Source organism: Lontra canadensis, unplaced genomic scaffold (genome assembly GCF_010015895.1).
Source record: "Lontra canadensis isolate GAN:19392208 unplaced genomic scaffold, GSC_riverotter_1.0 scaffold200, whole genome shotgun sequence".
In the NCBI taxonomy this organism is placed as follows: domain Eukaryota; kingdom Metazoa; phylum Chordata; class Mammalia; order Carnivora; family Mustelidae; genus Lontra; species Lontra canadensis.
The window spans coordinates 274,487-289,970 of NW_022631194.1; the positions used below are offsets into that span (position 1 = coordinate 274,487).

The 15,484-nt window shown below is 47.0% G+C and overlaps 1 protein-coding gene across 1 annotated transcript in view; it reads left to right on the top strand.

Annotated features, from left to right (window-relative positions):
- The first annotated feature begins 9,782 nt into the window (after nt 1-9,782).
- Nucleotides 9,783-15,484, top strand: part of PDZK1 (PDZ domain containing 1) — a 37,099-nt gene continuing 31,397 nt past the window's right edge. Inside the window, exon 1 of the mRNA XM_032848180.1 lies at nt 9,783-9,916. The gene's annotated coding sequence lies outside the window, so the exon portion shown is untranslated. The remainder of the gene's footprint in view (nt 9,917-15,484) is intronic.

Here is a 15,484-nt window from a genome sequence, read left to right on the forward strand (position 1 = left end):
AGACGAACTGAGCCCTCTGCCGCAGCCAACAGTTCTCTGGAAGGAAACCAACCTTCGGGCCAGAGGACACTTAAAGCAAAGCTGTGTGGGCATTCCAGTCTTCGTCCCCAGCCACTGTCACCACTGGCTTCTTGCCCAGAGTACTTGGTAAAATGTGAGGAGGGAGTCAGGGCTGTTTCACTATGGAGACCGGGTTTGAGTATCAAGATGGCAGAACAAGCCTTGGGAAGGATGTCTCTCTCAGTTTCACTTCTCATTTCCAGTCTTTAGTGAATGGTTCCCCAGGAATATTGACCAGAAGTTCTGTCTTTGTAAATAGAAGGCAGAGAAAAATCTCCTCATGTCACTATGGTGCACTAGAGAGTCTATCTTGTCTGTTCCTGGTCACAGAGGACACCAGCCAGGCCAGGCCTTGTGCTGACAGGAGACCAGGCCCACAGGACCACTGGAGAGACCACCACTCTCCTCATGTCACTATGGTGCACTAGAGAGTCTATCTTCTCTGTCCCTGGTCACAGAGGACACCAGCCAGGCCAGGCCTTGTGCTGACAGGGGACCAGGCCCACAGGACCACTGGCTCAGCTGTCCAAACCCTGCCACCGGCTCACCCGCTGATCTGCACAGAGGCGCACTGAGCTTCTCCAGGACACACCAGCCTCATGGTAGAACTAGCCACAGTCTCAGCTCTGTCTGTGCTCTGGGCTGGAGCGCCCCCTCACTGCTACCCCAGAGCCACACTGTGCTGTGTGAATAAATAGGAAGAAGGCTTCTCTCCGCAACTCCGGGTACACTGAAGTCATATAACACACAACACTGTGGCTACAGATGCCCCATCCTCCTCTGCTTCTCACCTCCTGGGAGCAGCTGCATGAAGCTGTCGCGGAGCTCCTCCCTGAGGCTCCTGCCAAGCTCTGTCTTTGGCCACAGGAGCTGAGGAAACCAGCCTCCCCTGCTTTGTGACATCTGCACTTTCTCAGCCTTCTCACAGCCGCTGGGAACCTCAGGCCTTCCTGATGCCTGATTCTTTGAATCAGGGACTCACATTTTGTCCTCCAGGATATTTTCAGGCTGATCTAGGGGAAAGGTAAAAGATGGTGTTTAGCAAAGAGTACCCTGCCAACAGAGGACTTGCAGGCAGTGCTCTGGCTGGCTGGGCACAGAGGTTGCGCTCCACCTTACGGCAGATCAGATGGGACTGTCCTGGTCTAGACTTGGGCTTTTGAGAAGAAAATGTACATTCTTCAGTGGATAATGAAGGCAAGCATCACTATTATCTTTTTTCTGGCAAGTTAGAATTTTTTTTTTTTAATTTTAAAGATTTTATTTATTTATTCAACAGAGAGAGAGAGATCACAAGTAGGCAGAGAGGCAGGCAGAGAGAGAGGAGGAAGCAGGCTCCCTGCTGAGCAGAGAGCCTGATGTGGGCCTCGATCCCAGGACCCTGGGACCATGACCCGAGTTGAAGGCAGAGGCCTCAACCCACTGAGCCACCCAGGTGCCCTGCATGTTGGAATTCTAAACAATGGGAAAAACAAGGTCTACATAGATTAGTGCTCCAAACTGGAGTGTCAGGAGGCACTAGAACCATCCCAAAGGAGGCAAAACTTTGAGGTAGTGGTGTCTTCTATTTTTATTCATTCATTCATTCATTCATTCATTCATTTTAGGTAGGCTTCAGACCCAGCGTGGAGCCCGATGTGGGGCTTGAACTCGCAACCCTGAGATCAGGACCTGAGCTAAGAGTCAGATGCTTAACTGACTGAGCCCCTGAAGAAAGGGTGTCTTTTTTTTTTTTTTTAAAGATTTATTTATTTATCTGACAGAGAGAGGGAGATCACAAGTAGGCAGGCAGAGAGAGGGGGGGGAAGCAGACTCCCTGCTGAGCAGAGAACCCAAAGCAGGGCTAGATCCCAGGACTCTGAAATCATGACCTGAGCTGAAGGCAGAGGCTTAACCCACTGAGCCACCCAGGTGACCCGAAAGGGTGTCTTTTTTTTTTTTTCAAAAAAAATTTTTTTAAAAGATTTTATTTATTTGACAGAGAGAGAGAGAGAGAGATCACAAGTAGGCAGAGAGGCAGGCAGAGAGAGAGAGGGGAGGAAGCAGGCTCCCTGCAGAGCAGATAGCCCAACACGGGGCTTGATCCCAGGACCCTGGGATCATGACCTGAGCCGAAGGCAGAGGCTTTAACCCACTGAGACACCCAGGCGCCCCTGAAAGGGTGTCTTTTAAATCATGCTATAGACTTGGGGCCACTAGGCTGCTCCTGGTCTTGATTCTCTCTCACTGGCCCTTCTGCCTTGGATAGGCTGGTCCTTAGTCTCTCTGTGAGGGGTAGAGTCAGGGTGAGGCTATAACCTCGAGAGGCCTGGTACTTTCCTTGCTGTTCTCCTGTTCCCAAACTTGTCCCTCTGTGGCCCTTGAGAAGGGGTCCAAATTTCCCAAGGACCACTGATCTTCTGTTTCGTGTTTCTCAGAAAGAGGCAGGTGGAGACCCAAATCCAGACTCTGAGAGGACTCAGACTTGGTCCAGGCAGGAACCCAAGACTGGTCTGTTTTGCACCTCAGTTTTCCTTTTAGTGGAAAAGTATTGTGTATTCTGCCCCCTCAGCTGGGAAAAAGAACGAGGGAGGGAATGACTGCTAAAGTATCATTTGCAGCCAGCTTGCAAGTGTTAATAATTCACAGCTCTCTAGGGGTCCTCGGGCCTCCCCTGACCTGCCACCTTGTTGCCGAGAAAAACGAGAAAGTTCAGATCAGCAATCACGTGGGGATCCAATGTGCGATGTGGCGGGGGACAGTGGCCTTGCACCGCTGTAAAACATTTATCTCAGGTCTGCGTCTGGACCCTGGCCTAATAAATTCCTCCGCAGGTATGCAGACTACACAGATTGTCTCTTCAGGTGGTGGATGAGGCCAGGTAACATGGGGAGTCCAAGCGGGGGGAGGACTGTCATAAACACTGACTCGGGACAGGGACAGAAACCCACTGGAGCTGAAAATGCTAGACTCCAAGTTAATGAGCTACTACAAAGACAGGGTAAGACAGGGATAATCAGATCTGAAGTTGGAGTAAAAATTTGGGGATATCAGGGATGAATCTTAAAGGTGAGGATTGGAGGCTGTTATCTCGTACTGAGCCAGGCAGATTGGTGTAGTAGGAAAGGGCTTTGGCCTTGGGAATAAAAGTGCTATGTTTTGGCCATGGGTCTGCTATGAAACTGAGGTGACCTTGGCTAAGTCACTTCACCTCTCTGGATCTTGGTTGCATAGCCAAAAAATTGCGGCTGTACAACTCAACAAAAAAATCAAACAAGCAGATTAAGAAATGGGCAAAAGACTTGAGCAGACATTTCTCCGAAGAAGATATACCAAAGATCAATAAGCAATGAGAAGATGCTCAGAAGCATTCATTTTCAGAGGAACAGCACTCAAATGAGATGTCACCTCACACCCATGAAGATGACTATTATTGGGACACCTGGGTGGCTCAGTCAGTTAAGCATCTGCTTTTGGCTCTGGCCATGGTCTCAGGGTCCTGAGATCGAGTCCTGCATCGAGTTCCTCTGCCTGCCACTCCCCCTGCTTGTGCTCTCTCTCTCTCCCTGACAAATAAATAAAGAAAATCTTTTTAAAAAAATCAGGATGACTATTATTTAAAAAACCCAGAAAATAACAAGTATTGGTGAGGATGTAGAGAAATTGGGAACTTTGTGCTGTTGGTGGGAATGTACATTGGTGCGACCACTATGGACAAGGGTATGGTGGGTCCCGAAGAACACTAAACAGAAAATCACCACATGATCTGAGAACTCCACTTCTGGGTAAGTACCCCAAAGAACTGAAAGTGGGGACATGTGTTCATAGCACCATTATTCACAATAGCCAAAATGTGGTAGTAACAAATTCATCACCAGACGAACAGATAAATGAAATGTGGTGTGTCCATGCAATGGAATATTCTTCACCCGCAAAGAGGGAGAAAATTCTGACCCATGCTACAGTATGGATGAACCTTGAAGACATTTGCTAAGAGAAATAAGCCAGTCACAATAAAACAGATACTATATGATTTCGCTCATGTGAGAGATCTAGAGTAATGAAATTCATAAAGACAGAGAGTAGAATGGTGGTTGCCAGGGTCTGGGGACAGGTGAAAATGGGCAGTTGTTTACGGAGTATGGAGTTTTAGCTTGGGAAGAAATAAATGAGAACCGAAAGGAATACATCAAAACAATTTATTGGAAAAGACCAAACTTTCCCTCTGTTCTTTGTCACAAAGCAACTGTTTTTATTTGTTTGGGTCTGTTTGCGGGGGGGTTTCCTAGTCTATTCCATTGGCCTATTTGTCCATCTGGTGCCCATGACATATTGTAGTAATTACCATCACTCTACTGTCTTGTTATCCAGGAGGGCTTCCCGAGTCTTATTTTTCAGAACTAGCTTGTCAGCTTCCACCAAAAAACCCCAACCAAACAAGTACACAAACATGCCCTGCAGGAAGTTTGATGGGAAATACATTAATCGGTAGGTCAGTTTGGAGAGAATGAACATCTTTACAGTGTTGAAGTTTCGGTCCATGACTATGATATAATCTTCATTTACTTAAGTTTTCTTTAGTGGCTCTTAGTAACGTTTTATAGTTTTCCTATGAGTGTGGCAAAGTAGCAATCCCTTTAACCTTTAAGGAGTCTGGGAGAGCTTAGGGCAGATGGTCCTAGATGAGTCACTCCAGCCTTGAAGAGCCTCATCTGTTTACCTTCGTGAACTAGACAACTGTTAATTTCTGTGTGACATGGTGGGAAAAATATTGGGAAGCACTGGGAGGTCTTTGTAGTTTTCTGTTTTCTGATCAGTTTTCTGTTTCTGATCAGTTGCACAGAATGCTGTGTCTTGGGTCGGCAGGAATGCCATCCATAATGCCTCCAAACATCCTGAACTCCTGACTTGCCCAGGGCGTACTCCTAGCCTGTTCATTTGCATGAGCTCGTCTGTACAATGTGTGCCCATAAATCAGGAGAGCATGACTTGCAGAAACAATAGTAATAATGGTAGTATGTGCTGCGCATTTACCAGGTTCTGGGAGATCAACAAATGTCTTTTCACGTAAGCCTTCTAAAAACCCTATGAGGTTGTTAATATTACTGATATTTACAGAAGAAAAAGCTGGAGCTTTGAGAAGCAAAGTAACTGCTAAGTGGCAGAGCCATTTCTGGAAACATGGAAGATTGTTAACCTGAAAATCCTCCCTCTACAAAGGCCATAGAAATGCTGGGTTAAAATATATCAAACACTTTTTCAATAGATAGTTAAGCTTGCAAGAAAGGAAAGAAATGACTAAGGTCTGGAAGTGAAGAGGGAGCTGAAAAAACAGCAAGCAAGCAGTTTGTTCTCATAGGGTCACTTTGGGATAGGAGATAAGACTGAGGAACTGGGACCCTGGATAGAGCTGAGACCCCAAAAGTCCACCTTCTTAGTGAAAGGGCCAGACTAAAACCAAGCTGGCAAAATGAGATGCATATTTTCACTCCTTTGCTCAATTTCATTTTTTGAAAAGCTTGCTATAATTTAGGCTCCTATTCCAGGCACTTGGGATGCAGTGACAAATATAATCTTGCCCCTGGGGAATTTATATTGTGGTGGGGGAGGGACATAAAATAATTAATAAACATAATATAAAAGTATGATGAAGAGGGATCTATTTATGGAAAACACAGAATAGGGAAGAACTGATCAGGGATAGCAAGGAAACCATCTATCTTGGCCTGGACTCTGTGAAGAAAAAATAATTTCTTCCTGTGAGTTCCCAAACACAGATTTGCCTTTAGAAAGGGCTTGAGTAGAGATGCCTGGGTGGCTCAGTGGGTTAAGAGGCTACCTTCGGATAAGGTCATGATCTCAGGACCCTGGGATCGAGTCCCACATTGAGCTCGTTGGTTGGCGGGGAAACTGCTTCTCCCTCTGGCTGTGCGCTTGTGAACACTCTCTCTCTTTCTCTGACAAATAAAATCTAAAAATCAACAAAAAAAAGAAGGGGCTTGGGTTGGGGGGCCTGGATGGCTTAGTTGATTAATCATCTGGCTCTAGATTTTGGCTCAAGTCACGATCTTAGGGTAGTGAGATCGAGCCTTGTGTTGGGCTCTGTGCTGGGCATGGAGCTTGCTTAAGATCCTCTCTCTTCCTCTCCCTCTGCCCCTCCCCGACTCAAAAAAAAAGTGGGGGGGCTGGGGTTGTAATTGTTGTGAATTGTTTGCATGATCTAGAAACACTAAGGCAAGTAACTAACACAAATTGGCCCTGTTGTCAGTGCCTTTCTTCATCATTCTAGTGGGATGGTGGGGGGCTGCCTCACAGAAACAAAGCAGACCCTCCACCCAGGCTGCCAAGAGTTCCTGCAGATAAAGCCCAAACTTGAGCTCACAATAAAAAAAACACAAACCCATCCAAACTATTAATAGCAGAGTTAGGATTCAGTGCAACATCTGTTTGATGCCGGAGCCCATGCTCATGACCCTCAGCCATGTGGCCTTTCACACACACACCAGGGCTTACAGCACACACCTTCCTGGCTCAGCTATCTTAGATCCGTGGTGTTCAGCATCTAACTGATACACAGCCATCCACCTCTGCTTGAATACCCGTAGGGAGGAGAGCACATTCCTTCCTGGGTGGCTGGGGGCCTTTTTGTACAAGGTGCCACAACGCCCAGACAGGCTCCTCAGTTCTTCTGCACCAAGTGATCCCGGAGAGAATAACTGACCAGGTGAGTTTCGGCTTTTCTTATCTGTGAAATAGAGATATTGGCCTGAAGCATTGTGCCCTTTTAAACAGAATAATGGATATAAAGTCTTACCAGGTACATAATAGATAATGCTGTTTGCTCTTCTCATTAATGTCTAGGTCTAAGCAATCAATAAGACCAATTCTGCTTTGTATCAATCAGATCAGATCCATTCATAGGCAGGAAAGCTTTTAAAACTCAAGTTCTAGGGGCCCCTGGGTGGCTCAGTCATTAAGCGCCTGCCTTCGGCTCAGGTCATGATCCCAGAGTCCTGGGATCAAGCCCTGAACCAGTCTCTCTGCTCAGCGTGAAGCCTGCTTCTCCCTCTTCCACTCCCCTGTTTGTGTTCCCTCTCTCATTGTCTCTCTCTGTCAAATAAATAAATAAAAACTTCAAAAAAAGTAAATAAAACTCAAGTTTTAGTGAAGTTAAACCTCATTTCATTCAACATTCCACTGAGAAATTCTTTAGTCACTTAAAAAAGATGCTTGTTTCTATTTGATTTTGAACCAATCCTTTCTCTGCATTTCTTTCTTTTTTTTTAAGATTTTATTTATTATTTATTTATTTATTTAGAGTTCTAGCAGCGGGGAGGGGCAGAGGGAGAGGGAGAGACAGAGAATTCAAGCGGACTCTGTGTGGAGCTCAACGTGGGACTTGATCTCAAGACTCTGAGATCAGGACCTGAACTGAAATCAAGAGCCTGATGCTAAATGGACTGAGCCCCTCAGGCGCCCTGCTTTCTCTACATTTCGATGTCTTTTCTGTTTCCAGTCTCAAGATTTTGACTATTTCCCCTTCTGCGCTGGGATGGAAGGCCAGTCTGAGAAGTCTCCTGATAAGTATATACTCCACTGGGTAGGCTGTTTTCATTTTATTTCTGTCACCCAACTTTTTAAATTTTACAAGTGTCAAGAATAAATATTACTGGGGCACCTGGGTGGCTCAGTGGTTTAAGCCTCTGCCTTCGGCTCAGGTCATGATCCCAGGGTCCTGGGATCGAACCCCGCATCGGGCTCTCTGCTCAGCAGGGAGCCCGTTTCCCTTCCTCTCTCTCTGCCTGCTTGTGATCTCTCTCTGTCAAATAAATAAATAAAAATCTTAAAAAAAAAAGAATAAATATTACTGATGTAGGCTTCTTAGCAATTAAGGTATCTTTTATATACAGTGTGATTCACACTTTTATGTGTATAGATTGATGAAATTTGGTAATTTTAGACAATAGAATAACCACCCCCATATTCAAGATAGAGAACAAGACCTAGAACAATTCCCTCACCTTAAAGTTCCCCCTTTAGACCCTTGATTTTAAGAAGCAAATTGGGGACACCTGGGAAGAAGCCATGAAGTCATGGCCTCCGCAGATCGCCTTAGGGAATAAGGGGCATTCATTTTATCCCTGAGAAAAGAAGGCTTATGGAGGATATAACAACCTTCAAATATCTGAAGGGCTGCTATGTAGAGTAGAGTAGACCTAGAGTAACTCTGAAGGGAAATACTAGGATTTATGGACAGAAGCGAGAGAACTTTTGACTCAATATTTAAAAAAAAAAACTCTAAAAACAATATAATTATAATTATTTACAGATGATGAAGGTTAAGTGAGACTCCAAGTCAGAAATAAATTACTCTAGGGGCACCTTGGTGGCTCAGTGGGTTAAAGCCTCTGCTTTCAGCTCAGGTTATGGTCCCAGAGTCCTGGGATTGAGCCCTGCATTGGGCTCTCTGCTCAGCAAGGAGCCTGCTTCCCCCTCTCTCTCTGCCTGCCTCTCTGCCTACTTATGATCTCTGTCAAATAAAAAAATAAAACCTTAAAAAAAAAAAAAGAAAGAAAGAAAAAGAAAGAAAAAACAAAGAAAAAAGCAAAAAAAAGAAAAGAAAAATTACTCTAGAGAGTAAAGCCCCGAAATGGCGGAGTCAGCATTTGGCCACAGGTATTCTGATCTTCAATCAAGATTTTTCCCTTCTCCATGGCCATTTAGGAAGAGACACAGGAGGCCCCGGGGGCAGGGCAATCCAGATGGACACGATCTGATTTGAGTTAGCTGCTCAGATGTTTGTCATTTTTGCCCATTTACCCTCTGGCTTGGGCCAAGCCTTTCTCAGGAAAACCTAAGGCCCATTCAAGGTCAGTAGCCCTTTAGGCATGGGTGGAGGAGAGGGTCTCCCATCCACAGACTGGGGTTAGCTTCACCTTACTGCCTGGAGCACTTCCTCCCCCTCCCCCTGATTTGCAGTGTGGGCTGCGGATCCAGGTCAGTCAGGAGCCTGGCTCTGGGTCTGCCTGTGTGTGTGCTGCTGGTAGGGCTGAGCTGCTGCTCTGGGGGCCTGGGGCCCTTCCCCACTGCCCAGGAGGTCCTCAGCCTTCCACCTTCCCCCGCTGGGCTTGCCTGAGAGGGAAGTGGGTGGAAGGGGAAGGCAATTTTCAAGAGGCTGGAGAATAGAGACCGAGCATCGAGCATCGAGCATCAACGTCAGGTGAGAAAAGGGAGGGAGGAGAGAGCGGGTAAGAGGAGGGGAGTCTGGGAAGTAAGAGCAAGAGTTTTGAGTGTAGGTAAAAACTCTCAGGGGGTGGAGGAGGGCGCCTGAGGGGCTTTGCTCCATTTACAGTGGCTTGTCTGCCTCAGGTCTTCTACTAGGTAGGGGGTCTCAGAGGTTCCTGCTCCCCAGGGAGGCCTCCGTGCTCGAGGGTGCTCTGGTGGTGGCCCACAGCACTCCCACAACCCTGGGATGGGGCACGGTGGAGGGTCCTAATTCACTGAGTGTTGCTTGGTGTGACCAAGGCATTTGCCAAGGGATAGAAATGAGGAAAGCAGAGGAACCTCCTCCCCCAATGCCCCTTCTCCCCGCCCCCCTCTTTGGGAGGGGCAGACGAGCAGCAGCGTCCCCTCAGGGCTTAGGTGGGCGGTGGCACTGGGCTTGCTGTGGGTTGTCTCAGGTTTGAGCTGCTCAGGGCCCACCAGCTGGCGGGAAGCAGGACAGAGGTCACTTGAACTCAGACCACAGGTCCCTGTTAAATACATCAGCTTTTAAATCAATCTTTGTTCAAAGTCCAGTGAGTTCCAAGACTAGAGCTCACCAGCAGAGAGAGAATTCCCTGGTGAACGGACCAGCTTTTCTTCTTTCCAGATTCAGGTAAGAGCTGAATCTGGTCCTCCTGACTGAGGGCACCAGCTGCCTGGGCTTGAACTGCCTTCTTTCTTTTCCTTTCTCCTCTTCCAAGCAGTGGCTGGCTATCCAGGGCAGAAGGGAGGCCTGTGGGGAAGGAGCCAGGGGCCTTTTGTGGTGGTGGTGGTGGTGGGGGGGGGCAATTGTTCACACTCTGAGGTTCTCTCTGCTCATGATGCCTGACCCTCACAGGTTAGGGTCTGTTTCACAAAGGAATTGGTAAACTGATCCTCAGAAAAAGCTTTCCCATGGTTGCCTAGGGGGCTGGTGTGCAGCCCAAAGGGAGCGTGACAACAGACCTCACAGTTCACCCGGGGGATACTCCTCTGACCTCCCCACTAGGCAAGGGCTTTGTGTATTACAGATTTTCTTCTGGAAGCATCCATTCAAGGGTAAAACCTAACTTAACTTCCCCCCCCAATAAAAACAGGCACCTCCTCTTTTCATCACATAACAACACTAAGAAATGGGAAAAAACCAGTGAGTTTCTAGGTGGCTGAGTTTTCAAGCAACCTACCCAGGCTCTACCTTTTGAAGTTTATAATTCTTTGGGTCTTGTGTGGGTCTGAAAATCTTTGTTTCTTTAACATTCCAGACGGTTCTGGTGTGCAGCCAGGTTTGGGAACCACTGGTCTCTTCCTAAAAGGAAGAGACTAAGGGACTTAAAGGTGACTTTATATAAGGGTTTTCCAGTGGAGGAGACCCTTGGTCCGGGCTGGTTCCTTCCTCCTCAGCTGTCCCTGCAGCATTGTTCAATCTGCTTGCTCTCAGTCCTATAACCAGAAGTCATAGGAGTGCGGGTATCTAGTCACCTGTAGTCACATGTTCTTTCCTGCAGCAAATAACTCAGGGACTTTGAGTTTGTGTGTTATGACTAAGTAAATTGTTCTTATCTTTAACTCTTTTGTATGTTCTCTGCACCATAAACTATGAAGTAGCTAGTAATGATGTCTTGTGTTTGTAGATAGCTGCTTCTCCTCCAGGGGAAAGGACACAGGACTGGGACACAAAGAGCCCGTGCTGTTGTTTGGTTGGTGGTGACAGTCCGTTAGACAAGACAGCTGGGGCTTCAGTTTCACCATCTATCAGTGACAGCCTCGCTTTCCCCAGGGCTGTACTGAATATAAAATTATAAATGAGACATGTTTGAGGGGATTAAGAGCACAAATGTAAGGTGTGTACATTTCCAGTGTGAGTACCAAAGGCTCTGTGGGAGGCAACAGGCTTGGTCAGTGAAGGCACCTCGTCCTGGTGTTTTCATCTCAACAAGCCTCTCTGGACTCCCCTATAAATCGGGAGTTGGGACTAGATCACGGCCAATGTCCTCTTCAGCCCACCAAGTCAAGGTGGAGCCCTAAGTATGAGGACTTCATTATCCTGCAGCTCAGAAGGCTGGCTCCTTCTCGTCGTCTGGGTTTGAATCGAAATGCTACCTTCCCAGGAAGGGCTTTCCAAGCCAGCTTCCCCCTCAGTCCCACCACCACATCTCCTTGTTCATAGCCTTTGTCACCAGAGGTTCTCTTGTTTTCTTTCTACTGGTCACCCTTGCCAGACATCAGGCTTCAGGAGAGCCGAGATCTCGTCTTCTGTGTTACTGCTCTAATCCCAGCTCTTAGGAAGGCACCTGGCGTAGAGCAGATGCTTAGCTATTCAGCTAAATGGGTTGCAGGTTAGTGTGGCAGGGAATGGGCTGCAAGAATGGAATCAGGGTGTTTTGAGAAACCGCTCTCCAGGAGAGGATGCTTAAGCGCTCTGATACTCTCCGGGCATCTGAGGGCCTGGCTTTGATCATGTAGGGATGCATATCTCTGGCCACAGTCTGGTTAAATGATTTTCATATTTGTTGCATATGAGCATAGCAAGTTCAACTTAGACATGTTTCCTCAAGATCGCGGCAACTCCTCTCCTTGGCATTTCATGAGGGGCTGCCTCACGATTTCTTACTCTCGTTGGCTAAGTGATGAAGAGCATGGATGCTGGAAAGCTGCATTGCAAGCAGACATATTCTTCTTTTCTGAGACTCTGTGTCCTCCTCCGTCAGACAGGCACAACCACCTCGTTGTGGTGTCTGGAGGATTAGGTGGGAGAACGTACCTTGGAGGGTCTCATACACTGTGCTACTGTTATGATGATTTAAAAAAAAATTTATTCACTTGAGAGAGAGTGCAAGTGGCAGGGGGCTGGGGCAGTGGCAGTGGCAGGGGCAGGGGGAGAGGGAGAAGCAGACTCCCTGCTGAGCAGGGATCCTGACCTGGGGCTAGTTCGCAGGACCTAGAGATCATGACCTGAGCTGAAGGCAGATGCTTAACCATCTGAGCCAGCCAGGCGCCCCTGTTTGATGGTCTTCAGACAACTCTGTGATGGGCATAGCCCCAGAGAAGGAAGGAGCCCAGGTAGCGGCAAGGAGTTTTGATAAATAGGAACAATAGCCTCTAGGCAGCTTGAGGGTAGCTCTGCAGGGTTTGCTCTTGGTCTGAGGTGGCCTCCAGCTTCTGAGGCTCTAAACCTCAAGCAACATGAACACTGGAGATCTCCTGTAAGACTGAGCCTAACGTGCTTCCCAGGCTCACCTGAACTGCTTCTTCCTTTCGACATACACTTTTTCTCCTGGCTTTCTGGACGATTCACTCTTCCTTTTACCTGGGCTGCCTTCCTCCCAGTCTAACTACTTGTGTTCCCTAACACAGCAGACACCTCGGGGGTGGGAGGCTGGGGAGATGGTGAAAGGAGCCTAGACTCAAGTGGGTTTGAATCCAGGCTCTGAGGCTTATCCAAATAGCCATGGGAAACCAACTTAACTCTTCAGAGTCTTTTTTTTTATTTTTTTACTTGTGGCATGGATCATTAGGATTTCTTTTTTTCTTTTTATTCCCCTTTTTTTCCTTTTTCCCACATTTATTTATTTAATTTATTTTCTGTGTGGACCATTAGGATTAAATGTGAACCATAATAGGTACCTAGGCTGGTGCTTGGTGCTTAGTAGGACCTCAATAAACACATTTAACAATAGCAAGACATTTTCTTTTAGATATTACTGTACCCATGCCATTTTTGGGTAATTGTGTTTCTAACTTTCCCCACTGCACTCCTAGGCTCTGTGAGGTCAGGACAGTGTCTAATTTGATTAGGGCCTTGGGACCTGTCTGCCCCATGGTACGAACCAAATATACCTTGTCGATTGTATAAATGATACTTAAAATTCAGACAACAGAGTGATGCCCTCAGACTGTGGTGCTCAGGAAAGGTTTTGTGTTTAACTTAAAATTGACCTGAGCCTTGGAAACAGGTAGGTTTTAGATTCATTCACTTGGAAAGAATGTTTACTTAGGAGATACTATGTATAACTAATCAGAGTGGGGAAGGTACTCCAGGCATGAGCAAAGGGCAGGCTGGGTGTGGGTGGCCTTGTGCAGGCCAGCTGGGTGTCTGCTGAGGCGCTTAGAGGAATGAGGTAGGGCAGGATTATGCCCGAGCAAGGAGTCTGGATTCTGCTTCTTGAATGATTCTTTTGTTTTTATTTATTTTTATTCTTCTTCTTTTTTTTTTTTTTTTTTTTAGAGAGCAAGAGAGCAGGGGAGGGATAGAAGGAGAGCGAGAATCTTAAGCGGAGCATGGAGCCTGACATGGGGTTAGATCTCACAACTCTGAGATCATAACCAGAGCCCAAATCAAGAGTCAGATGGTTAATTGACTGAGCCACCCAGGTGCCCCTTGAATGATTCTTTTAGAACCTGATAGGATGATGGCAAGATCTGAAGGCAGTAGGTGGGAGAGCCTGGGGGCAGGAGGACTGTGGAACACGTGAAAACAATGAGGGGGTAGAAATTCAAGGTCAAGAGGTCTTGTAGAACAAGATGCCAGTTTGAGGGATAGCCACTGTTCCAACCAACCCTCAGGGTGATTTGGCTATTCTCAGGTTTTACCAGTTTTACCAGCGGCAAAAGTTATCCTCTGTGAGGGCGTCTTTGTTCCCACATAATGTTGACTCTGTCCTTCTCCCAGCTTGCAGAACTCTTAGGTAAGCAAGTCAAGTGTGAAAGACCTTGACCTCTAGCCCAGAGTCCTGCCATGTAGGACAAAGTGTCATTCATGATGCCTGGAGACTGGGGGTAGTATTTGGTACCAGCTGGCCACATGAACTTTGAGATAAGCAGATTCATTCCTTATCATAAATGAGGAGTAAGAATGAACTCCCTGGGCCTGAAGTCACTCTTTTCCACATAATGCTCAGTGGAATGCATTTCATTAATTTCCCACATTTGAAATTTCTTGCTGGCTAAGACCAAATGGTAACTGAGACAATGGGAAAGTAAAGTTAGCAAATACATATCTTAGGGTCCTGCTTATCTTTCTGTTTTTGACACTAATTCTTTAAAGTGAAGACACTTGAGTGTTTGAACTTTCACAGGTCTTGCTTTTCCGAGGAGGAACCCAGGTGGTCCCAAGTGACTTATCTGCAGTGAAGACCTAGAACCTGCTCCGGGTGAAATGTTTTTGAAGAAAGATGAAATCTTTATCTCTTCCTTGCTGGGGATATCTGTCAATCCCAGCTGGAACACGATAGGATTCCTCTTATGCCGTTGGAAGAAACTGCGTGTCTGAGGCTCTGAGGCTGCCCTTGAAGGAAGGCAGACACGCCAGGGCAGGAGGAGGCCTTGGTCAGGGCCGATGGCTGTCGGGGATTCTTGTCCTGTCCCTGTGCTGACTTACTATCTCATAGTCTCCACCAATGGCATTTTTCTGATAGAACTCTAGTGTTTTGTCTGTCTCACTCATGACACATGCACACCAGGGAGGGAGGGACAGTGTTCTCCATGAGGACACAATGTGCCCAGATGCTTGGTCAAGGTTCCTGGGAATGTTGCCTTCTCACTGAAGTTCCAAGGGTTTTATAGACCAGCAAGGAGTTCAGTGCAAAGCGAATACCATCGGGGTTGAATGTTACCCTGGGCTCCCACCCTCTCTTCCCTTCATGCCTTGATGAAACAGAAGCGATTTCTCTGTGGTATATCCTAGTCCTACAAACAGCCATCCACAGTCACAATTACTAGGGTTAAACATTATTCACCTGCTGCGTGGCTCAGTGATTGCTATGTAGTTTTCCATGGCTCTGGTGTTGGTTACATAAGTGCCTCTTGAGGAGAGACTGTTTTCTTTGTGGTCTGGTACTCCCTGCACCACAGGTTCCAAGTATTAGACAAGATAGCACTGGATCCATCGTGACTAGTGGCTGCAGGCACCGTGTTTGTAGACCAATCCTGCTGCATCCTAGCCAGAAGAGCCCACCCCTTCCTTCCTGGTGAAGTCCTTGCACCAGGCTGTGTGTCACAGCTGACGGTGCTCTTCTGTTTTTCTGCTTCCAAACAGAATGCGTTTCTCTCATTCCCTTTCTTGAATCTTTTGGAAATTCAGAGATGTGGCCTGGCGGGTGAGCCTGCTCACTAGTTACTGCTTGGCTGCCGTGGTCCCTACCTGGAGAAGCTTTCCGGGTACAAGGTCCCGCTTCCCTCACACACCTTCTCCACCCTTGTCTGT